Here is a 24,849-nt window from a genome sequence, read left to right as displayed (position 1 = left end):
CTCAGCGATCCTCTTGCTTCAGCCTCCCGAGTAGCTGTGACTATAGGCATGTGCCACAACAACTGGATAGTTTTTTCTATTTTTAGGAGAGTGGGTCTCTTGCTCTGGCTGGTCTTGAACTCCTGAGTTCAAGCAACCCACCTGCCTCGGCCTCCCAGAGGACTAGGATTATAGGCATGAGCCACTGTGCCTGCCTATAATTTGTAAATGAATATAGACAGTCCCTGAGTTACAAACATCTGACTGACATATGATTCACACTTACGAATGGAGGCTATTACAGATAATAGGTAAATGTACCTGTTTCAACTTACATACAAATTCAACTTAAGAACAATCCTATAGAACTTATCTGTTTGTAACCTGGGGACTGCTTATGGAGTCTTCAGGTAGAACAGGTGGAGAGGAGACTGAGAGGGAGGCAAACAGACCATAAGGAGACTCTGCGTCTGAACTTTCCTGTGAGGTCCCTGCAGGGTGCCTCATGGTCACAGCGGATTGATGGAGTCACTTGAGGACATTTTGAAGGGTACACACACCTGGGCTGCAGCCCCAGGTATAGCAATTCAGTAGAAAAGTTTAGAAAGCTCCCCAAATGATTCTGGTACTCAACCAGAAGTAGCAACCACTGCCTCAGTGCACCATGAGCTCCTGAAGGATAGGCAGAGATTTTTCTTCTTTGGTTCCTCTCATATAGCCAGGCAGTGCCTTGCATACAATCCCACATCACAGGTTTAGTACGCACATAGTGTATTCACATTGTTTGAAAATGTCTAGCTAAACCCTTTCTTAGAAAGGAAAATAATCTTGCTTAATCTGCATTATCTTTTAATACTTGATTAATTTGGTTAAAACATTATTAAATATATTCTACACTTTGGGCATCATTTTCAGGCTTCAGAATACAGAGACTGAAGGCAAGATCTCTATGTTACTATTGTCAAAATGATGTGGGGACATGGAATGTTTTGAGGGGAGTTCGGGAATGTTTTGCAGCAAAAGTGGTTTCTGAAAAAGGTCTTAAAGGGATCAGTAGGAATTTGCTCAAAAAAAAAAAAGAGAGAGAGAGAAAGGGAACTGCAGTTAGACGAGGAGAACAGTGTGTATAAAAGAGCACTGGCATGAAGAGATCTGGAATATCCAGGATCTGAAGGGAGTCCACCGTGGTGCAGAGAGAGGGTGTGCACATGGAGGGATGTGTACACAGAGGAGGCTGAAAAGAGGGAGGGCAAGAGACAGTGAGATGCTGAAAATTGTTTCTCAAAAGAAAAAAAGGAAATTATTTGTAGAGTTTGCCAATTTCTGTGGTGTAAATATCTCCATCTGATTTCAAGCTATCAATGATTTAAGAACTGGCTCACAAAATTCCTAAATATTTAATAATTGGTTCTTGTGAACTGGTAGCAGCTGTTCTAGTACGTGAATGACAAGGGGCCAGATCCTTGAATTCCAAGAGACGTTCTGAAAAAATGTCTTCCCTGTCCTCAGAATGGTTCTGCCTCACATTTATGTCATGATAATGCTCGTTTCTATGAGTTTTGAGTAGAGCAAGCCACAGGAACGCACAGGGGACCTGAAGACTCAGTGAAGCTCTTAGGCTCCTACCACTCATGGGTAGTGCAATTAGACCCAAGCAAGGGGGCTCTCATTTGGTTACCATGCTGAAAGGGCCTTGCTCTGACCCTCTGAAGAGGGTTGCTTCCTCCTCACTTTCAGCCTGAGGAATCCACAGTGCTGTGCCCATCAGGAACTTACTGTATTTTGCTGTGTATAATGCACACTTTTTTGAAAAATAAGGATTTGCAATATACATGGGTAATACTATTTGTTACTGGTACATAATGTTTCTTGTACCTTGTATCTGCTCTTGTGTTTTATAATTATTTGTTACATAAAATTTCTTGCACCATAATATGTTAAAAAATTCCTTTTTAATACAAAAAGGTGCCTAAATATAAATAAATAAAAATTTGAATTAAAAAATTAAAATGGCAGGGCTTGGTGGCTCACGCCTGTAATCCTAGCACTCTGGGAAGCTAGGTGGATGGATTACTCTGAGCTCAGAGGTTTGAGACCAGCCTGAGCCAGACTGAGACCCTGTCTATGCAAAAAAAAAAAAAGCTGGGCATTGTGGTGGGTGCCGGATGTCCCAGCTACTTGGGAGGCTGAGGCAAGAGAATCACTTGAGCCCAAGAGTTGGAGATTGCTGTGAGTTATGATGCCATGGCACTCTACCGAGGGCCACAGAGTGAGACTCTGTCTCAATAAAAATAAAAAAATAAAAAAATGAAAATGAAAATGAAATATTTTTCCCCCCTGAAAATTTGGGCCAAAAACGTGTGCAATATACCTGGGAGCACATTACACATGGCCAAATACAGGTATTTCCCCATAATCTCCACATACTCCAGAAGCCCAGGACCTGCAAATGGAGTCTTCCCTGAGACCATGTTCTTTGAGGCCATGTACCTCATACCCAAGGCTTGCCAGGTGGGGGTGGGGTAGGGGTTTTACCAGCGGTATGGACAGAATGTAGGTATGAGGGCTGGGATGTCCACACACATTCATGTGAAGCCCTTTGATCTGTGAACAGAGTAGGGGTGGGAAGTCTTGACCTACATTTCAGTGAAGAACTTTGAGGAGTCCAAGAATTCTAACTGTAAATGGCCTTCGAGGTCATCATAAAGGCATATTTGTTAAGGTAAGAAAATTGAATATATTTATACTTTTTAAAGTAGAGTTTATATTTTAAAATATTTAGATATATGGCAAGTGGATCTACATTTTTACTTTTCCCTTAGCCCCTGAAAATATTAGGGGTGGTCCCTGCTTACCACATTACCAGGGGTGTTGTGTAACCCAAGGTTAGCAAACCTTGGGTTACCAAATGCCTGCCCACCACATTATCACATAATCTGCAAGCTAAGAATGATTTTTACCGTTTTAAAATAGTTCTTCAAAATCAAAAGTAAAGCAGTATTACATAGCATGAAAAAATTACATGAAACCCAAATTCCAGTGTCCACAAATTGTTTGATTGGAACACACCCATGCTCCTTGATCTATGTACTGCTCCTGGCTGTGTTCACGCGACAGCAGCAAAGTGAAGAATTGGGACAAAAGTTGCTTGGCCTGGAAAGTAAATATTCACCAGGTTGCCCTTACTGAAAAAAATGGCCCACCCTCATTCTGGACTGGCAGACAGGCGGGAGGAAAGAAGGTTAGCAGTTCTCACTGGACCATAGAATCATCTGTTATCTCCCAAAACAGACCAATGCCAGAGCCTCAGACTCAGTACTATGGGAATGAACTGGTCTGGGGTGGAGGGGCTTTATACACCTCCTTGTGATTCCAAGGAGAGTCAGGGCTGAGAGCCGCTGGGCCAACAGAAAGGATACGCAAGGGTGTGAGTCCCCCAAATGTTAGGGGAAGATGGTCGCAGGACTTGTCTCTACTTTCCCCAAGGATCTTAGTGGATTACAGCTTTTCCTTGAGGAAGCAAGGTTCCCAGTTACAAGATTGGGCTGAAGATGGAGGGAGCAGGGAAAGAGTCCTTGTTTCTCACTGCAGTTTGATTTACAAAGCTGAGTTTCATTTTAACCTCTGCGCGGATGTTTCAAACGTGTGTCTTTGGACTTCCCCAGCATTGCCTGCGCCTGTCAGGCAGGCACACCTAGGGCTGTGTAACACAGGCCTCTGCAGGGACCCCCGCTGGGTCACTTCTCAGGACACACCCCCACAGGGAACCCTTACCCCCTATCTTTGCAGCATGCCCTCCATAATTATTGGTGGTCTCGCAGGGAAGAAGAAAAAAGACAGCTCTATCAGAATCCCATTCTCCACTAGCACAGTCAGCACCATTGGCAGAGGATGGCTGGGGGCTGCAAGGCTGCTCTGAGCTATTATTGTGCCTGGCTCTCTCTCAGCATGACTCAACGCAGACAATATAGCACACGGAGAGCATGGGGGATGAACAGTAAATACGAGGTCTTAGATTTTTTTTTTTTAATCTTGTCAGTTTTTCCCTGATTTGTGTCCTTTATCCTAGCCCCCTCTGCTATATAAGCTTCTCAAAGCTAATGCCCATAACGCCACCACCCACTGGTAGCAGCAGGCTGCTGGGCCACTGTGGGGTTCTCATTGCAGAGATTTACAATGCCCGCCATTATTCAGCAACTGTACGTGTTAACCCAGTGGCACAAGGTTGCTCTGACACCTTCCCCTCTGGTTTCTCTTTACTCTGGAGGCCAACAGCAACTATAGGAGTGGCGCCCTCCCGACTCTCACCGCTCGGCTCAGTGAGCACACATCACGTCTTCCAACCTGGCAGAGCTGGAATGGCCTCCGCTGAAAAAGACGGCAACATCAGGCAATTATGGAACAGGGAGGATTTCTGCTGCCACATTTTAAAAGTTAAAAGTATTTCTCAAAGGTGTTTTTTTGGCCTCTTGTAGATACCAGCCCTCCAGACCCTTCTTTCTTCTATTAAAAGCTTGTGTAATTCAATCAACCCCGGAGCACAGTCCAAAAAAATGTGAGTTTGCCCTGGAGGCTGCAGGGAGACCTCACGATGGGCACACGAGCCACCCTATCAGTTTGGAAGTGAAACAGCGCCAAACATCTTGCTCCCTCAAAACACTTCCCTGGAACAAGCTATCTTTTTCACGCTTCTCTAATTCTAATCAGTTGCCAGGGTCATTTATGGCTCCCATTCCAATTTGGCTACTGTGAAGTCTACCTCTGTTCCATCTCCTGTCCCAGGGTCCAGTGGTGGTGGCAGTGACTTTCTGCAAGTGCACTTGCCCTTGGTTTAGATGGCTAGCTGCTTTATGGGAAACAGAAACAGCAGCTGGGGGCTGAAGATGTGGTGGCTCTCACGAGCTTTTCTTGAGTATGCGGAATATGCATCCACTGAGAGCACTTATGTTTCGCTTTGTTTGAACGTTCCTTTGAGAAGGGCTTACAAACTATGAAATCACAGGGGTTACAGGAGAAGAACAGGGTAAGAAAATCTCAGGGAGCTGCTCCTGGTGGGTACGGGTCTGCTCAAGAGAAAGCCAGGATCCTGGGTCCTCTTTAAATGGGGCATGAGCTTGTAAACCGGTTAAAATCACAAATATTCTATTTATAAACTGATGACCCTATCTGAATAAATTAGCCATTTATCAAATCATGGGGGTTTAGATGGGGTTATGACAGATCTGACAAGTAGGAGAAGGTAATGCTGAAAAGGAGACTGGTCCTCCAAGCTGGCAACTGTCAATGCACATGTGGGATCCCTGCCCCTTCAGATGTGGACATCCCCCAAATGGTTCTCCGGGAAGTAGAGAACACTAATACTTCTGGCGGAAATTGTGCATGTTGAGGCTTTGGTTTTATTCAGTGGAGGGTAATCTACTCACCTCATCTTAGGATATGTGCGAAAAATAGAGAGCGAGCCAATAACAGATAAACAGGATTGTCATTAAACAAAACCAGAAGGGCTCCAGATGTGTCTGGGATGGGCAGAACATGTGGTGACCATCAGTAAGGGGCCGGAGGACCGTGCAGATCCTCAGCTCAGGGTCTGCTTTGTGTGGCTCTAACTCCTTTGCATATACCTGGCACAGCAAGTCAAGGAAAGGCAAGGGTTTCACAGAGTCCTGGAACGTTTCAGCTAACTCGCTCCTTCCCACATGGTGGGTCTGGTATCTTACTTCACTCTTTTAAGAATAGTTGTATTGAAGAGTTTTTAAGACAATGTTTTTTTGTTTTTTTTTGTTTTTTGGTATGGTGTATGGGTCCTTCAGGGTACCCATCAAGAAGATGTGTCAAGAAGATGTATGGAGATTCTGCTATACTTTATTCCATATCATGTTACAAGAAAACAACGGTGACAGCTGACAAACCATTACATCTTTCATAATACAGACAAATTACAATGAGTAACAAATATGCAACATGTTATTATTCCATTCTCCTTGCTATATGTCATTTTGAAGTATAATAGTTTTTTGAATGATGCTAGCACATTTCTTAGGTACCAATCCCCCGTTAGAAAGTACAATCTCAGTGCATCATAAGAAAAACAAAAAAAAGATTAAAAAATCCACTCCCAACTAGAGAATGTAGATTCTGTATATGTCTCTAAATATGCTGCTTGGGACAAGGAATGAGAATAGGAGATTGCTTATTTTATTGAGGTTTTTTCTATTTTTTTTCTTTTTTTGGTGTATGAGAAAATGACAAGGCAGTAACATATATAGTTTTCTCTGCCTACAAGCCAGTAAAGGAGATGGAAGTTATGCGCGATTATGTAGCATATTCCTATGTATAGGAGGCAGGCAATAATCTACCCCAGTATGTACAGCCTAAACATCCTTTTATATAACAAAGATTACAAAACCAATAATATTCACAGATGAGTATCTCCTATAGACGCATAACCTAGGGGACTGATTACACTGGCTGTCATACACACTGAGGAAAGGATACCAAGAGGCCTTGCGTTCTCGGCAAGCCTGGAGGCTCCCCTGGAAACTCTTCTCACCACTCTTGGGAGGTAGAAATAGCTTCTCACCCTTGCATCAGTGGATGGACAGCCACCTCTGCCTTCTGTCCCCTATTTTCTGCTGCATACTACGTGTCCTATGTATCTTATATTTTTAAGTCAGCCAAACTGTTCTTTTAAGAGAATGAAAATTAAATCTCAAATCTCCCATCAGAATACTGCGTGTGCAGTGTTGTCCTGTTGATACAATCACTGTGCTAAGGTGTTCATACTATTCTCACCAGCTGTTTGAATTCAAACTATTCCTTCATATAAAAATAATCTCACAAAACATTCCAGTGCTTTCTCCATAGAATAATAAATCTGCTAATGAACACAGAATGTATTTATTTTCATGACTGCCCTCAGAGAAGGTAGGAGAGAAAAAGTGGAGGGAAGATGTGATTGGAAATAGGAAAGGAAAGAGGGCAGAGGAGAGAGACAGAGAGAGAGGGAGAGGAGGAGAACCAAAATTTGAATTTCTTGTACAGATGGCGAGGATGGGGGGCTCAAAACCTCCTAACCTTCTGAGAAGTATGTCTCTGTAATAAAGCAGATTTCTCCCCTCACGGAGTAAGTAGCATTATATTTCACTTCCCAAGAGAAGCTGCCTGTGAAAGGGTCATATATCTCTAATTCCCCTAATTGAAGTCTTTTGACATTAAATATTTGTAAAAGTTCACATTAGAAACCTTATTAAATAGCAAGATTTAATCATCAGTTGATCTTGATTTAAACTTAGTGAAGTACAAAAGTTTTGCCTCTCCCCCAAATGAATGATTCAAAACAAATCACAGGAAAGCCTGTTTTTGATTACATGTAAAGTTGTCCTCCTATATTTACTTTAAGAAATCCTAATTGACGTATACGTTAAATCAAAATACCTCTAAAGAATTCCAGTGGGTTGGAATGTATGAAAGAGGAATGAAAAAGATTTCTACGTAGCAAATAGTAAACATTCTAACCTTGGGTGTCTCTTGCTCTCTTTAAAATCAATCAGTAAGTAATTCTTTGCTTAGCATGTATAAATGTACGAAGAATGCTACATTTGGATAGGATGAATCATGTCTTTGACATACCCCCTCATGCCTTACTCCAGAAATAGTACCATTTTAAAGTTTAGGATTGTTGGGCCCAATTTCCTAAGTGTACTGAGTTTGACTACAGAAAAGCTTTTCTCTCTGAGAAAGTCTTTGTCAAACTGTTTCATAATTCCTGGTCTTGATCCTAAAAATGTGTGACACATTTCAAACTCTTAGGCTCTCCTTTCTGACTAATAGGAAATGTAAAACAAGGTACACAAAGATATTTTCATAGGAATTTGTGCTCAGAGGACCTAGGTTTCATGCTTTAGATGAAATGTCCTAACTGCCCCTTGGCCTTGGTATTACTGGGGATTCTGCAGTGAGGCCTCCCCTCCTGGGAACCAGCCTGCACCAGGCAGCTCTCCCTCCAGAACAAAGTACAATCCAGGCCTAGGCCACTTTTGCCCAGAGTCACATCCTCACCTTCATCCTCCCTCCAAGGCCCCTCAACTCTTTAAACAAGGAGTTTCCTTTTTTTTTTTTTTGTCTTTAAAGCAAGATTCCTGCATTGTTTCTAAAACCTGCATTTGAACAGTTATTCCAGGAGACTTTTTAAAGTAAGGAACCCAGTGATATCTTCCAATCAGCTTGGTATTTTTTTTTAATGTTAATTTTCTGAAGGTGCTTTTGTCATAAGTGAGCAAATTTTTAAGTGGATCCATTTTATAATTTGCTTTTTAAGCATTTAACCAGCCAAGACTGCTTTGGGAACTCATCCAAAGGGTATGACTCTTTTGCACCCTAGTTTTAAACATTCTGTTCCTCACTTTCTCCACTCAGAAAATACAAAGTGGAACAGAGTGGATGGAAAGAAGTAAGATGTTGACAAGACCCGGACCACATGAAAAAGTCACCTCAATCTCCAGAGGTTGAAAAGTAGGCAATTTATCCCTGTCTTTGTTTTTAACATTTGATATTTGTTTCTTCACTGATCAAAAAACAGCCATGCTAAGGTGGCTTGAAAATGCAAAGCAGATCCAATATCTGATATAAATGTGCAGTTATTTCCAAGAAAAAAAAAATCCCACATGTGCAAATATCCTCAAAAGGTAAGCAACAGGTGGGGTCCTGCAGCCAGGGACCAAGTTGTCAAGTCGGAGGACAGGGGATTGCTTTAGCAAAAAGTTTCCTTCCTGGTAGGCGCAAAATGTGCACTGCTCTCAAAGAAAACGCACGTTGCTTTATGCCACTGTGTGGCTTTCAAGTACAGACATTACTGAAGAAGTGTGAACACCAAATGTGTTGTCTTAATGTGTTTAAGACATGGCTGGTGAAAGCATAAAGACCTTTACAGAGACGCTGCGCTGCAGAGGGAAATCAAACAAAATCAAACACAAAAGACTGAAAAGAATACATGCCACATATCAGTAAGCAAAGCTTAATCTTCACAGAGTTCTTGGAAATCACAAGGTATCCAAATGCGTGCAAGGTTTTAAATAAATTGCAGAGAAAACAGGGTCTTGCCAGCTTCAATTTTCTTGTGAGTGAAATCCACCACAGGGTGCTAAAGGAAACTGTTCCAAGCTTTCCTTCATATATTGGCCACTTCGTTAATGTTTGTTTGGTTGGTTTTTTTCCTTTCCAGAATGATGAAAACTTAATCCTGGAAGGAGAAAACGAGAAAAATGTTATATATATACATACATATATATATATAAAGAAATGACATCATTCATTTTTCCTAAACTATGTGAGATGTCAAAATTGGTCAGGCCAAAGCGAACCTGTCAGCATTCTCGCAACCACATAAATACAGGCAGAATAGCCTACGAACTCAAAATAATTCTTATCATACGATAAACAAATATTCTGGCTACATTTTTTTCTCTTAAAGTAATTTAACTCCATGAATTGGCCTAACTTCCTTTTGCAAAGTTAGATAAAAAGAAACTCAGCAAATTTCCTTCTTAAAATCATTAGTAGTAATACTGGTCTTAATTAAGTGCCTGTAGCATCATACAGACCATTAAAAGAACATATTATCATGTTCTTTTTATGAACGTGAAATAGAAAAATGAATCACATAGATACTTAAGAAAAATTCATCTGTATGTAATTCCTTGCTTGCTTATTATCAGTTATTTCAGTTTCACCAGAATGAGAATTGGCCAGCACGACCTGAACTGGCAGGCTCTTCCCAACATCCTGTGTACCACTGCGCGTCTCCAAGACATCTGGTTAAAAAATTGGTAACTACTTGCAGGTGAATGGTTCAAGGAGAAAGAAGGAAATGTTCACTCTGCTCCCCTCCACACTTGGTTTTAGCCCTTAAGCCTTTCACTGAGTCTCTAGGATGGGGAACAATGTCTTGCCAGGAAGAGTGAAAACACTCCCAGGTTCAGATCACATAGCTGAGAAGAGATCCGCCCATTAGCCAAACTGAGTCCTGGAGCCATGTCATCTCCTAGGCCCAGAAGCCTGTGGTCACAGAGGCCTTGTCAGATCTTCACATCCCCAGCCACAGGGCCACACTGTCATCTTCCTGTGTGCATGGGGAACCTCGGATAGAGTCCTGTGGCTTTTGGCCTTTTTCTGAGACTTCTTGGTGCAGGTGTCCTGGTGCTGCCCACACAGGCTGTGGCGTCAAGGATGTCACCCCTGCATGGCAGCACCTTAGCAATATCCTGGCCAGAGGGCAAAAGTTTCACTCTTAGACTTAAGAACCATTCCAATGGCATCCTCCCCACAATCATTTCCCCTACTTACAATAATGTTTTCTTTGAATATTAACTTTCCATTCTTTTTTTAAAAGTGAGTGCAATTCATATAACATAAAATTCACCATTTCAAAGTGTATGATTTAGTGAATTTAGTACATTCACAAACGTTGTGCAACTATCACCTCTACCAAGTTCCAACACATTTTCTTCAAACCCAAAGGAAATCCTGTATCCTTCCCATAGCCCTTGGCAATCACTAATCTTTCTTTCTCTATGGACTTATCCAATACTGTATATTTCAGATAAATGTAACCATACAACATGGCGCCTATTATGTGTCTGGCACCTTTTACTTAGCGAGATGTTTTTTGAAGTTCATCCGCGTTGCAGCACGTCTCAGCATCCATTGTTTTTTATGGCTGAATAATATTCTATTGTGTGGATATAACATATTTTGTTTATCCATTCATCAGCTGATGTATATCTGGGTTGTCTTACCTTTTGGCTATTATGATAGTGCTGCTATAAACATTCATGTACAAGTATTTGTTTGAATTCCTATTTTTAATTCTTTTGGATATATACCTAGGAGTCAAATTGCTGAGTCATATGGCAACTCTGTGTTCAACTTTTTGAAGAGCTGCCAAATTGTTTTCGGTAGTGAATGCACCATTTCTCATCCCCATGACCAGTGTGTAAGGGTCCCAATTTTGCCACATTCTTGCCAACACTTGTTTTTTTATTTTATTTTTTGTAATTGCAGCCATCTTTGTAGGTGTGAACTTATTAGCATTTCTCTAATGATTAGTGATATTGAGCACCTTTTAATGTGGTTTTGGCCATATGAATATCTTCTTTGGGGAATCATCTATTTGAGTTCTTTGCTTATTTTTAAATTGGGTTGTTTGTTTTCTTATTGCTAAGTTGTATCAGTTCTTTACACATCCTGGATATTAATCTTTTATCAGAAAAACGATGTATAAATATTTTCTCCTATTCCATAGGTGGCCTTTTCACTATGTTGACTGTCTCCTTTGATGCAAAAACGTTTTCAATTTTGAAGAAGTCCAATTTATCCCCTTTTCCTTTGTTGCATACATCTTTGGTACCATATCTAAAAATCCACTGTGAAATCCAAGGTTATATAGATTGATTCCTCTATTTTCTTCTAAACGTCTTATAGTTTTAGTCTTATATATGTTCTTTAAGTCTTAGTTCTATATGTTTAGAACTTTGATCTATTTTGAGTTTATTTTTATATATGGTATGAGGTAGGGGTACCTTTTCTTTTTTGAGAATTCCCTTTTTTCAATAGGAAATAAACAAATGCCTTGCTCTCAAGTTTCTGGGAGAGACATGGAGGTGAACGGATACCACACAGAGGCCATTTGCTACCACTGAATCCAGACTGCTTAGTCATTATACTCTCTCAAGTACTTGCTGTCTGTAGGACAGTTCTCCATGTGGCTTACCTGGCAATCTCACTCTCTTGCTTGATTGCCTAGATATGTCTTTATCTAACCTCTGTTTTTGCAAGTAATGACCTTAGCAAAAAAAAAAAAAAAAAAAAAATTACTGGAACAACCCTCTTAGTTGCTGTCCTACCCTTGTTCTTCCCAGGAAATGAAGAAGATACAGCTTTGCTCCTGCTGCTGCTTCACAGAACCACACATTCCAACTTAGGCCTGTGACAATGAGGGGAGGGAGCACTGGTCCCCACAGTATTTCAAACACATTTATCCATAGGCATCTTCATTCGGTCCTCAATTCCAATATTAAACTTGAGAATTTTACTGAACAGATGGCAAAAATGTCCTTTTTCTTCTATGTAGCTTAAATAGCATTTGAGATTCCAGCTCTCAGGAAGCCTGCCCACCCACCCAAATGGGAGCTGTGGGCTTGTCTGGACATCTGCTTGCTTAAGCCTGGAATTCCTACAACTGTACTCAAATAAAGTAGTCTTTCCTGGCTCTGCTCTCCCTTGCTCTACCACTTTCATCAACAGAGTGGAGACCTGTTGCCCATTTTGGCCTCTTGAACCAAAGGCTTTTCTTGGTCCCTCTTGAGGTCTGGAGACACTTCCTGTGAAGGAACAAATAAGGGGGCAGGTGGTGTCATCACATTCTTGACTAAGCTTGATTTTGCTGAACACTGTATCCCCAGAGCATAGCTGAGACTGGTTTGGGCACTCAATAAATAACTGTTGAGGGCAGTAACTGTGACTCAATGAGTAGGGCCCCAGCCCCATAAACAGAAGGTGGTGGGTTTGAACTCAGCCCTGGCCAGCTAAAACAGCAGTGACAAATGCAACAAAAAATAGCTGGGCACTGTGGCAGGCACCTGTAGTCCCAGCTACTTGGGAGGGTTGAGGCAAGAGAATTGCTTAAGCCCAAGAGTTGGAGGTTGCTGTGAACTGTGATGCCACGGCACTCTACCGAGGGTGACACAGTAAGACGCTGCCTCCAATACATACATACATACATACATACATACATAACCATTGAATGAACAGGAAGTGGAAAAGCAGAATCTGAATACTTGGGAGTGGAAAGTGTTGTCTAGTATGGCGTTCTCTATGGCACATTTACCAAGGGCAAGTGCTGTGCCTGTGCTCTTGCTGAAAGTGCCAGGGACATAGCAGGCTGGCCACAGATAAACCTTCAGATGAGGACAGGTGGTAGGATCAACACCTTCCTGTTGGCCGAACTTTCTTTTTTAAAATTTCATAACATTGTATTTGAAGGAAATAAGTTCATTTTTAGTATATTTGTTTTCATATAACAATAAATTATGTTGTCCCTATAGCCAATGGCATATTTACTACCCTGGGGGGTTGATTTAAGACATCTTTTAACCACTGATGGTGTCTGTCCTTGCCTTTGTCCTGATTCTTTGAGAGTAATCTCTAGGAAAATCACATACCTAACCCAGGGCACAAACAGAATTGGATAATAAAGGATAATACATAATAACAGTAATTGGATAATAAACGGTGAACACAGTGATTATGATAAGTCCATTACTTTGGTCTGGGCTCAGACATTTAATGGAAGGAGCCAATAATGAGAGCAGAAGGGAGGTGCCCATGAGAAGTACAGCTTTTCTTGTCTCTGTGAGAAGACTTTCAAGGGCCCCAGTGGCGCCAACCACCCTGCCTGATGCTGTCCACTTGCAGCCTGGGGCGTTGCTCTCCCTCCTTGGATAGCACTAGCTTTAATTTTCAATGAATGCATATGACGTAGGCCAGTTTACTGCTAGACATCTTTTCAAAATCTAAATGTAATCATGCATTTGATGGGTTAGCATTTCGGTGGAAGGAGAGAGAGTAAGCCACCATCCCAGGAAAGCAAAGCAGCATCAACGCAAGTCCTTCCCTTACCCTGAATTATCGAAACATGCTGCACACACCTTACAAATAAACACTGAATATGAATTATAAACTCAACCATGCGCACATCCGCTCACAGGTATATAAATAGTAAGATTAACGGGTGCCACTTTTATCATGCTTTCAGCTTTTACCAGTTCTTTCTCCAGAAATGAATGTTTTAAAACAAGAAACTGGATTTGATTGATAAAAATCCTTATTCAGAAATATCTACATAGAGCTTCTCAGCTATAAATATTAATTAATTGGATCCGCTGGTACCCATAATGCAACTTTGTTCTGACCCATGTGCCCTATGAACTAGATATTTTTTGGATTCAATTTTCTTAAAACCAACTGTCAGCATCATGTGATGGAAGAGATGAAAAATGAAAATGAGCAGTCCCGCTGTGCAGGTGGGTGACCTGTGGGAGAGAGTCTGCCTGGTAGGATTTTTACACGAACCATCAGACACAGACCAATTGATTAGATCATCGCATACCCGCCACCAACTAGGCTCAAGAGACTAATTAGAGAGAGTACTGCCTGCGCAGGCACCCCATTGACACCTAATTTGCTCAGCCAAAGCCTTTGGGGAAAATGTATTATCTCTGCAGCTGCACTTCATGCATTTCTGATTCCAGGCATAAGCAAGGAGTGCTTCAGCACTCTTTTGAGCAAACGGAATGTAGAAGCCCTTAAGTGCTAAATGCAAGCAAACAGACCCAAATTAAAAACAAGCCAGGCTCTTTCAAAATCCCCCTGTGCTCCCTGTTAAATCTCTGTGTGTACACACACACACCCCACCCACGTGCGTGCAGTCTACACTCGGGGGACAGCACAGCTGCACGCTGCTGCTCGGGGTGCTTCTCTGTCATCGATGGCCTGGGTTTCACTGCCTGTCTGCCCACTCTAAGGCTGGACGTTTGTTTTATTGTGTTTGTCCTTTTTTTCCTGCTGCACTGCCTGCCCCTCCTCAAAGTCTGCTCTTTCCTACAAGACTCTGGCTCACTTTTTTCCTCCCTCTAAGCCTCACTGGAGAGAAGTGATTATTTTGCTTCCAAATTAAAACAACTGTAGGTTTTCCTTTTATCACATAAATTGTGAGCAGGATATTCTCCGGGATGTATGTGAAGCTGTAGGGTAATCTGTTCATTTCTATTTCAGAGACTTCTTTTTAAATATGTCTGACAAAGAAGGGAAAAATACTTCAAATTTGACAGAAAGGAATCTACCTCACAATGGCAAAGACAGTATAAAATTGTAAAACACTAAGGTTCTCTAGAGAAAGAGAAATGATTATCATTTGACCAAGTTTAGCTTTGTCTGTTTCTAAACTAGAATAAAATGAATTCCAACCTTCTTTTCGAATGCAGTATCCAAAATACTGGAGGCAGTTAAAGATAGATATGTAATTCGTTACATACATTCAAAAAAAAGGAAAATAAAAATCAGTAATCCAGGTAACAGGGGAACACTGGGTATCTTTGGGCCAAATCTAATAGATATGGGGAATGGGATTCCTTAATACAGGAATAAAAGAAAAAACCAGGACTTGCTCTGGTGGAGTTCTAGAGTGGACTTACTGGTCTCACGTCTTTCCACTCATATGCTGGATGAATCATTCTACCCACATGTTCTGGTAAATTTCAATTCTGCTTTGTAATTTCTTACATTTACCCTATTCTTAAGAGTTCAATGAAGATTAAAAAAATCATTTTAGCCATCTGCTTTTTATACCAGCATTCAAAATTGGCTTTAATTGAACACCTCAACAGAGGATTCCAGTGGCCATGGGAGGAAATATTTTTCAGAAGGTATATGGAGAGTGGCCGTAGGGGAGATGTTTTCACATAGAAAATTAAGGCTTCAGTTAAAATATGTAACCATTTGTATGGCTTATTCTGATTTTGTGGAGAACACAGTTCAGAAAGCGTCTTTTCTCTGTAAATGCCATGTCAGTAGAGTTTCACATGATGTCCTGGAAAAAGAAGAAATGAACTTCCTAGGCTGCATCACTTTGATGGTGCTTAAGATACTCAGGGCAAACAAAAATCTTTGTACCTAATTCACCTTCAAGTAGAGTTGGCTAGTGCAAAGAATTAAGTCCACAAATAAGTTCGTTACACCCTAAGCACGTAGGCAAGTATAAGTCTGTCTAAAGTAAAAAACGTCAAATATACACACACAGTACTTGTGGGTACATATCCCACATGTGCCCAAATTTCATACTGTAGATTTTACATAAATGTTGGAATCGACATTTTAAACTTCATACTGAATTCAGAAATTCAGGACAGCTTATAATTTACTCATTTTTTTGAGTGAGCTGAATATGTTATGATTTGCCTGGAAATACAGATTTTCTTGTAGAGTATCTGAAATCAAAGTTTTCCAGTTTCTGTAACACCACATTTAAGCTTCTTGGTTTGGGTGTGTGTTGGGGGATGGGGGGAGAGTGGTAAGAAACAGAAGGAAGTAGAAAATTAGTCAAACCTACTTCTGTAACTTATTTCTGATTTATGATAATGATGCTGCTTCCTCCCAGAAGAGAACACATCTTTGAGACCAGCGAGAGAATATTAATTAAAGTGAATGCAGAGATAGACAGGCTTTGTTTTAAGCTTAACAGAAGGCCCACATTCAAAATAGCCCAAATCCTTTAAGTTGAAAGCTGTTTGGTAACATCCATATGGATGTACAATGCACTAATTGCAGCAACTTCCCGCATTTTAAGCCTCATGCCAAAGTGGTGATTTTAATTAAAAATTTTTAGGCAAAGCTGTAAGTCTAACATTTCAAAACAAAGCATCTCTCACATGAGGAGACTGACTTAACATATCATTTTAATAATTATCATTATCAACGAACATTTATTGAAATCCTCATTAAAGACCAGGCATTAAATGATGTGTAATTAGCCTAGATTGAAAAGAATGCTTTATTTTAATGGTGTGACTGTTTATTAATCAGATTTATGCAAATGTAAAACACTGGTCATATTTTAGACACATATGGAGAAAAGGATGGCAATTCTGGGACGACTTCCTCTCTCCACGAATGCCAAAAGAAGAGCAGAAAAAACACCGATTCCAATCTTCTTAGAACCTTCAAGACATACTTAATTATTTTTAAATCACATAATACATGGGGTATCATTTTTAAAAAAGACTTATGTAAATATATGCTGAAAAATATATTTATACATATAAATTGTGAGACTTGAAATAGCTTATGAAATAGATTTAATGACCTAATTTTTTAAAAAAAGATTAAATATATACATAATGAAAATATTTCTGTAAATGTAAAACCTGTGAGCTAGTTCATTGAAATAGTTTTAATGACAAGGTTAGTATAATAGAGATGTTTACACCAAAGCCGGCATATTCTTTTCAAAGATTTCGTGTCATCTGAAGCCTTATTTGCTCAGCACCCCTTTACAAGTGACTGGCTCCCAAGTGGGTATAAGTTAATTAAATAGGATTCTGCCCCATTAACCCTCCGTAGGTATTGCAGTCCTACTAAACTATATTTAAATAAACCAAATACAAGTCATTTAACGCAGTAGTGTGTGAATTTTTTATTTTACAACTTATACACAAATCTCATAAAACTACTTCTAAGTATTTTGGCAGTCAGAGGAACACCAGCGTTGATGTCTGACTTTAATTAAAAGGTTTGAGAGGAGATGCGACTCCACTCTGGGAGGGTTTTATTTTTCCAAATTTAAACTCATCTAGTATTATTGTCCAAAGTATTGAGAACCACAGTGAATTTTTACACTTAGGGTTCTGGATTCAATACATACAATCACCTACAATTTTGAACCTGCTTTGCGAACCATCTTATTTAGCAGAAATCTGCAAACTAAAATGTTCATGTCTGCGGCATAAATGAGATCACATCGAAATGGTTAATGGATAATGCTGTCAGCATGAATGAGAAGTCATGTTGGCTTGTAAAGGATTTCTTTCCAGTGTTATTTGGAGCCATCAAGTAACAGTGCCCTGTGCAGACACATAAGCACAGCTGCCTGCAAGCTGAGGAGCCTGCAGCGCTGTCCACACTGCCCAGCTACCCCACGTGCTTTCCTTTGGCTTGGTTCAGCTACATGTTCTTTCTTGGAATTAAGTGTTTAATATACGAGTCTCCTGGATCCTTGAGCATTTTGCCCTTTTATCCAAAACTCAGCAGTTTCAGCCCTTATATCAAGTGTCTTTCACCTGTAAACGGAGCTAGTATTTTTATTAGGGTTTTTACTGCTTTTTCAAGTGCTACAGTTTACCAAGGTGAATATATTTAGAGTCATCTGCCCTTACTCTCTTTTCCCCTTCAGCCCCTACAATTTTTATTTATTTTTTTTATTAAATCATAAATGCACATTAACGCAATCAAGGGGTACAATGTGCTGGTTTTATATACAATTTGAAATGTTTACATCAAACTGGTTAACATAGCCTTCATGGCATTTTCTTAGTTACTGTGTTAAGAAATTTATATTCTACACCTAGTAAATTTCACATGTACCCTTGTAAGATGCACCACCAATTACTCTCCTTCTGGCGCTTGTGAATCAAAGGAGTAGGGCACTGGCCCCTGATGCCGAAGGTGGCGGGTTCAAACCCAGCCCTGGCCAAAAAAACAAAAGAGAAGCTCCTATAATTTTTATTGTGGAACACGAGTGGGAACACAGATATCACATGATAGCAGAAATGTCTATTATAATGGGGACACATTCTGACACTGTCACAAAGTGACACATTGTGGACACTACTACTGCATATCATTTCCACCAAGAAATGTCTGTGGACAGTAAAGAGCGCCCAACAAGTTCATGTTCAGGGATGTTCCCCTCCAACTCACTCCCATGTAGCTGATCACGAGAAGCTGCTTTGCACGTCATGGAATGTTGACCCATGGAAGGTAAATTAGACTCTATCTGCCATATGTATAATCTTCCAGGAGAGATGCCCACAAAATTATAATCAGTTTATCTTAAAGTATTTTTTTTTTTTTTTGAGACAGAGTGTCACTCTGTCACCTCAGCTTGAATACAGTTATGTCATTACAGCTCACTGCAACCTCCAACTGCTGGGTTCAGGTGATCCTCCTGCCCCAGCCTTCTGAGTAGCTAGGAGTATAGGCACTCACCACTACGCTGCCTCATTTTTCTATATTTTTTAGATATGGCATCTTTCTCTTGCTTAGGCTGGTCTTGAACTTCTGGCCTTAAGTGAACCTCCTGGTTGGCCTACTAGAGTGCTAGGATTACATGTGTGAGCCACTATGCTCAGCTTATTTTAAAGTATTTTGATACTAGTTATTCTATCGTAAGTCACTATATTTCAGTAATATCCAAGATGAGTTCTGAAAGACAGAATTATGGAACACACATACCCTTATAAGAAATAAATACCAGTGTTTTGTGCTCTGTGGCGTTTTCTCCTATCCATAGTACTTTCCCATTTATTCTCTCATTTAATAAAAGTGCCTGACAAATAGGATCATGACCTTTAGAAGAAAAGAGATTTTATAAACTGGTTTTTCTTTTTTTAGAACTTCTAATCCTTTTAGTTATTGATTCAATACCTGCTGGAATAGTGGCAGTAGGAGGTATATTGCAGGTTTAAATGCCCAAAGAATTCACGATCAGAGCCACCACCTTAAGGGAACTAGAGTGACCAACTGGCCCAGTCTGCCTGGACCAAGGGTGTTCCCAAAACGCAGGACTTTCGGTTTTTAAGTGGGCCAGACCAGAACAGGTTGGTCACCCCAACAGGAAGAATAGGATTAATATGTACAGTAGTGACTTCCAAGTTTATTATAAAAACAGAGGAAGCAAGGTTAGCACTTTACTAAATGAGCTAAAATGAAAACTATGCTGACATTCCAATCTGAAAATGTGAGTCACAGAGGTATTACAAATGTATGGGGATTTTTCACTCATCTCCTTGAAAGGGAAACAATCTTGACTCTGTTTTAGACTTTCTTCTCTGTCTTGTAATTGAAATCACGCTGAATCATGTTCGGCTTTAATGAGGTTGGTGAATGTAAGAGCATGAACGTGTTCCTCAGCACCATTCTCAGCTGCACTTTTAATAAATCCGTCTATTTGAGCTCACACATGCCCATGCAGTGTGGCGTGCAGGGGCTAAGGCTGCCACTCTGAAGTGACAAGAAGCACAAAAGCTGCTTGGGTCACTGCCAGCAACGGCCCCTGCTCTGAGGTCACTGGGGAAAGAGTAATACCATCAACTGTCCTACAGAAGTCAATTCAGAAAACATTCTTAAATTTCAGATTAATATGAGGGAACAATTGGGTTATATTGTGGGTGTTTGTTAGGTGAAGTCCAAGTTGCAGCTGAGCCCTTCACCCCAGAGGTGTGCCATTTCCTGAGCATCTATTTTTAAGCAAAGCACAGTGGACGAGGAGAGGATGACAAGGACTATTGTATCAAATCAAGGTCCCAGTGGGGTTGAGACTGCTGAATGTTAAAATTTTCAGGAATTTTGCAAGCCATAGGACATAGGCAACCATGACCAATCAGGACTTTTCTGCTTTCTTTCTGGAGAGACAAGTGTTAAACATTTACCAACACACCGCTGCAGTCCTTAAGGAGCTTAAGATTTGGAGCAGGGAGATGGCCGGGATAAGAACTAGTCAAGTTGGGAGATGTAAGTGCTATCCTAGAGGTACTAATGTAGTGAGGGAGAAGTGGGCTTTGAAAGGTAAGTAGAAGTTTAATGTCAAGGGAGGGAGGAAAAAGGGGATTCTTGCATAGGTGAGGATTCTGGGAAGCAGTGAGTGGCCAGCGGGACAGGCACATGTGTGCAGGTCAGGATATGGACGCCGACAGGGATGCAAGGAAAGCCGGAAGGTAAGTGAGAGTGGCAGAGCAGAGGGCCTTCACTGTCCACTTAGGAGTTTGGGCTTTATCCTGGATGCAATAAGGAGGCTTTGAGCAGAGAACCCAGATTCCAAACCAAGGGCAGTCAGATGCTTTTCACACCTATGAAATCGTGGCCCACTACTGTGAAGTCTGTGGGTCTGTGGGTCATCTTCTTTAGGATGTCACCCAATCAGATACTACAGCTGAAGTGGCTGAAGTGATTGTTCACAAAGTGCCAGGATCCTGAAACACTTTATTCCTACTGGGAAATTATTCAGTGTTCTGGAAAAATGACATACAAACTAAGCTTCTTCCCAAGGATCAAAATTTTCAAAACATAGCCCAGGGGGACAATTTGGACATTTTCATATACCATAAAGATGTTATAGGGACTTGGAAAATAGTTGGTTCACTTGTGTCTCTATACTTATCTATGCATTTAAAAAAGGAAAAAAAATTTGCACGGGTAACTCCTACCTCTCCCACTCTGCTGACCTTTACCATGCAAACGCCATCTGCTGCTTCTGATTAACACATAACCTTAGACAAATTTTCTAATTGCAGTTTGGAATCCTGAAAGACCATCAACTATTTTAAAGAGCAACTACAGTAAATTACAAAGCCTCCTCACTATACTCTTGTCCTGGCTCACTGTGGTTGCATGTCTTAAACTAGGAGTTTCGGCTCATTAAAAATGTGAAGCTTGTAATGTCTGATAAATAAGACATTCACATCAACACAATTGGTTTCCTCCTGGTATAAAACAATTAAAATGTCAACAGCTCAGTGGTTTAGTGGCAGAGCAAAGAACAGTGGTTGCAGGCCTGGGGTGAATCTCTCGCTTCCACTGGCAGCAGAGCTGGGGAATGCAGTGAGGGTAGCCAGCACACACCAGGCTCGTGGGATTAAGGGATGCTTCGAGCCTTTTTACTGTTCACTTGCGGCAGACTGAAACGAAAGCACCAACTGAGTTAAGTGAATTGAACTTGTTGTGAGAAACAATGAAATGCCCCTTTGCCTTGGCCCAAACCAGCATCCCACACGCGATGCAGTAACCATGCGACATTTTTCTCTTCCACACCTGTGAGTGAGGAACACGTCCCAGAAAGATCTTGTTTCCTATTCACACAATGCTAAAGAACAAAGTCACATCTTGTCTGGGTTATGTTTGTTTTCCAGTCTGTTGGCATTACAATTGCACCCTAAGCACCTATCACGTCTCATGACCCTCTGTGAAGTCCTTTTCAAAAGTTCTGACTTTGTGACACTGGTGTCATCTGGAATTAAAAAAAAAAATACAATCTAGTGACTTAGTTGTTTCATGTCATCATGGGGGAAAAATCACGGCAGCTTCATTTTAAACATAATTGAAGAGAGTTTATGTTGTGCAAAGTATACAAGTTGAAAAATATCAGTGCAATCAAGCTCTAATAAGTTGTTTTGGTTTTATTCCTTTTGTAATTATTAGATTCAGTTGCTATGTATGAGATGTCATTCACAATTAGACTAAGCCTGAAATGCAACATGGAAAAGCTCTTTTAAAAAGAATTCCTAGCCTTTGGAGTTCTGTTGTTAGAGATTATATAATTCTTTTTTTTTTTTCTTTTTGAGAGAGTCTCATTATGTCACCGTTGGTAGAGAACTGTGGCATCACAGCTCACAGCAACCTCAAACTCTTGGGCAAGCGATTCTCTTGCTTCAGCCTCCTGAGTAGCTGGGACTACAGATGCCTGCCACAACACTCGGCTATTTTTTTGTTAAATTTCTTTAGCTGGCCCAGGCACCCCTGGTGTATGTGGCTGGCACGGTAACCACTGTGTTACAGGCGCCAAGCCTGTTTATATAATTCTTAGAGTCAATTATTGAGTACTTTGGTCCAAATGGGTTATAAAACACTCATGTTAGGATTAACATGAGATGGCTATATCTTGCCTTTCTCACTATTTCCTTATTAAAATAAATTCTAACAGGTTGATTTTTAGGGACTGACATAGGTCTGATAAAATATAAAGGAGAACAAAGCCGCTCTTTCTTTCCTCTCCAGGATGTGGTATGATTAGGGGTGTCTTCCTACTAGAGATAGGTGATTCCCATTAGGTAAGACATATCATATCTGAACTAGATAAGGTACGAGAATTACTCAGATTAAGCGGGGGGTTATACTGAAGCAAAGAAATATTTGGAGGGGCTTACAAAATAATTAATGGCAAGAATAGCTTTGTGTTAGGAGAATCTCCAAATAAAACTGCAAACACCACTAAATCTGACAAAATATACCATCATGGTCACTGTTTGGAGGGCTGTCTTTCTAAGCCCTATACCTATATCACCGTAATCTCTCTGATCATAAGGTCACCGCAGCTGAAATACAAATATATTTGGGTTTGCTTTCCTATGCTCAAGAATTGCTTCCAAGTTGGCTCAACATATGTAATTATGAAATCAGCTTCCATTCACTTCCTTTCACCTGACTGCCGTGCCACACACCATTGTACATACTCTAAATATTATCGTCACACATTCTTCCAAAATTATATTACATTTTCAGACACAATGAATATCCATGTACCTACGACATAGAGCCTATAATTACCATCACTTTTCATGTATCTACTCATCTTTCCTTATGTCCATCCTACTATTTTGATGCAATTCCAAGTAGGTTACAGATATCAGTACACTTTACCCCTAAATATGCATATCATTAATTAATTAGAGTTCAATAGATACTTATGTTTTTGGGAGAAATTTAACGTATAAGACAAGGGACAAATTTTATGTGCATTTGATGAGTTTTAAATGGTATTATACAGGAAATTGCTGTGCAATAGGAGATACCTGTTTTAATTCAGAACCTTATTAGAATTTGATTTTTTTTTTTTTTACCAAAAATTGTCCTTTAAGGTCATCCCTCATTCCTACTCTCATCAAACCCTTAGTGAGCAATACACTGATAAACACAACTGCCAACAAAAGAACAGGCACGGAGAACCCGGACTGATGATTGTTAACCTTCTGAGTCATTGCCAAACTTGAAAATCAGATAAGGAATGCCAAGAGAATTCTCTCCAGGAAACTGTATATACGTAACTACATGCAGATAGCCTTCACATGGTTTCAGCTGGTTCACAGACCTTCTGAATCCTGTTACTAGACCATGCACCCCAGGTCAAGAATGTTAGGATTAGGGAATCAGAATGTTGAAGCACTGAGCAGAATTCCCATCATCAAGCCATAACTGTACAGCATAATGCAGAGGAAATACCTTCCATGAATGTTGAGTACTTGAAATTTCTTTTGAACAAGGGACACAGTCTATCAACAGCCCTGTTAAAAGGCGGTAACGCTTACGTGATTTCCTATACTCTCCCTGTAGGACAAAAGTACAATGAAACAAAACCAAAACCAACCCAAAATCTCGGTGTGTGCATGCTTCCTTCAGGAGATGCAGAACCCGGACACTCTATGTGAAGAGGCATGTGTAGGGGAAGGGGGGCCTGTTCAGAAGATCCTGTTAGTTGGAGGAGCTGAGAAGACTCTCTTCCTAAACACAATCCCCTACTTGTCCTCCCCTTTCTTCTCCATTAACATCATCATCACCGATCCACTAATGCTAACACAGGGTTAAACGTAAATGGAATTCTGCAGTATTCTTAATTCTAATGGTATTAGACACCATTAATAACCACTTTAGTATGCTGCCTTTATTGTTTTATTATTTTGAAAATAAAAATTATTATGAGGCCTTCTGATAGCTTTGCCAGTGACCCTGAACTCTAATTTTCCTTGTTCAGGCAAAAACCACCTTAAGGAAAAACTTGCAATGGTTCTTAATATGGCCACCCTTAGAAAGGATTGCAGACAAATACAAGTAAATTGGGAGAATTTATCGTACTGCTGGTCCTCACGGCAACCTTTTAAGGCAGATATTTTTATTCCATCCTATAGCCGCCAAAGGTGAAGCTCAGAACTAGATAAAGGTTTGTTTCCGTTATCAGTAATTATGTTTCTTCTGATGATCAGGAGACTAACTCATGGGCAAGTGTCCGCTCTTCACACTGACTTGACACCAAAGGACTTACTCTGCTTCAGTCCCGTCAGGGCTTATTGCAAACCAGGGCTCGCCGAAAAGCGTGGCAGCCTGATGACCACTGTTCACTGTCTTCTCCCTGGTCTGGTGACCGCTGCCCACTCCAATCTCCCTGGTCTGGTGATCGCTGCTCACTCTCACCTCCCTGGTCTGGTAACCTCTGCTGATTCTCATCTCCCTGGTCTGGTGACCCCTGCTAACTCTCATCTCCCTGGTCTGGTGACC

General features: G+C 40.6%; 1 protein-coding gene across 1 annotated transcript in view; it reads right to left on the bottom strand.

Moving 5' to 3' along the window:
- Positions 1 to 8,974: 8,974 nt before the first annotated feature.
- The window catches only part of CDK14 (cyclin dependent kinase 14), a 615,387-nt gene continuing 599,512 nt past the window's right edge, over positions 8,975 to 24,849 (bottom strand). The window contains exon 15 of the mRNA XM_012811338.2: positions 8,975 to 9,217. The gene's annotated coding sequence lies outside the window, so the exon portion shown is untranslated. The remainder of the gene's footprint in view (positions 9,218 to 24,849) is intronic.

The sequence above is a fragment of the Otolemur garnettii genome, unplaced genomic scaffold (genome assembly GCF_000181295.1).
Source record: "Otolemur garnettii isolate 467f Iridium unplaced genomic scaffold, OtoGar3 scaffold00005, whole genome shotgun sequence".
NCBI lineage: Eukaryota > Metazoa > Chordata > Mammalia > Primates > Galagidae > Otolemur > Otolemur garnettii.
Note: the sequence above shows the minus strand (reverse complement) of the source record. Positions and strands in the feature narration are given on the sequence as shown.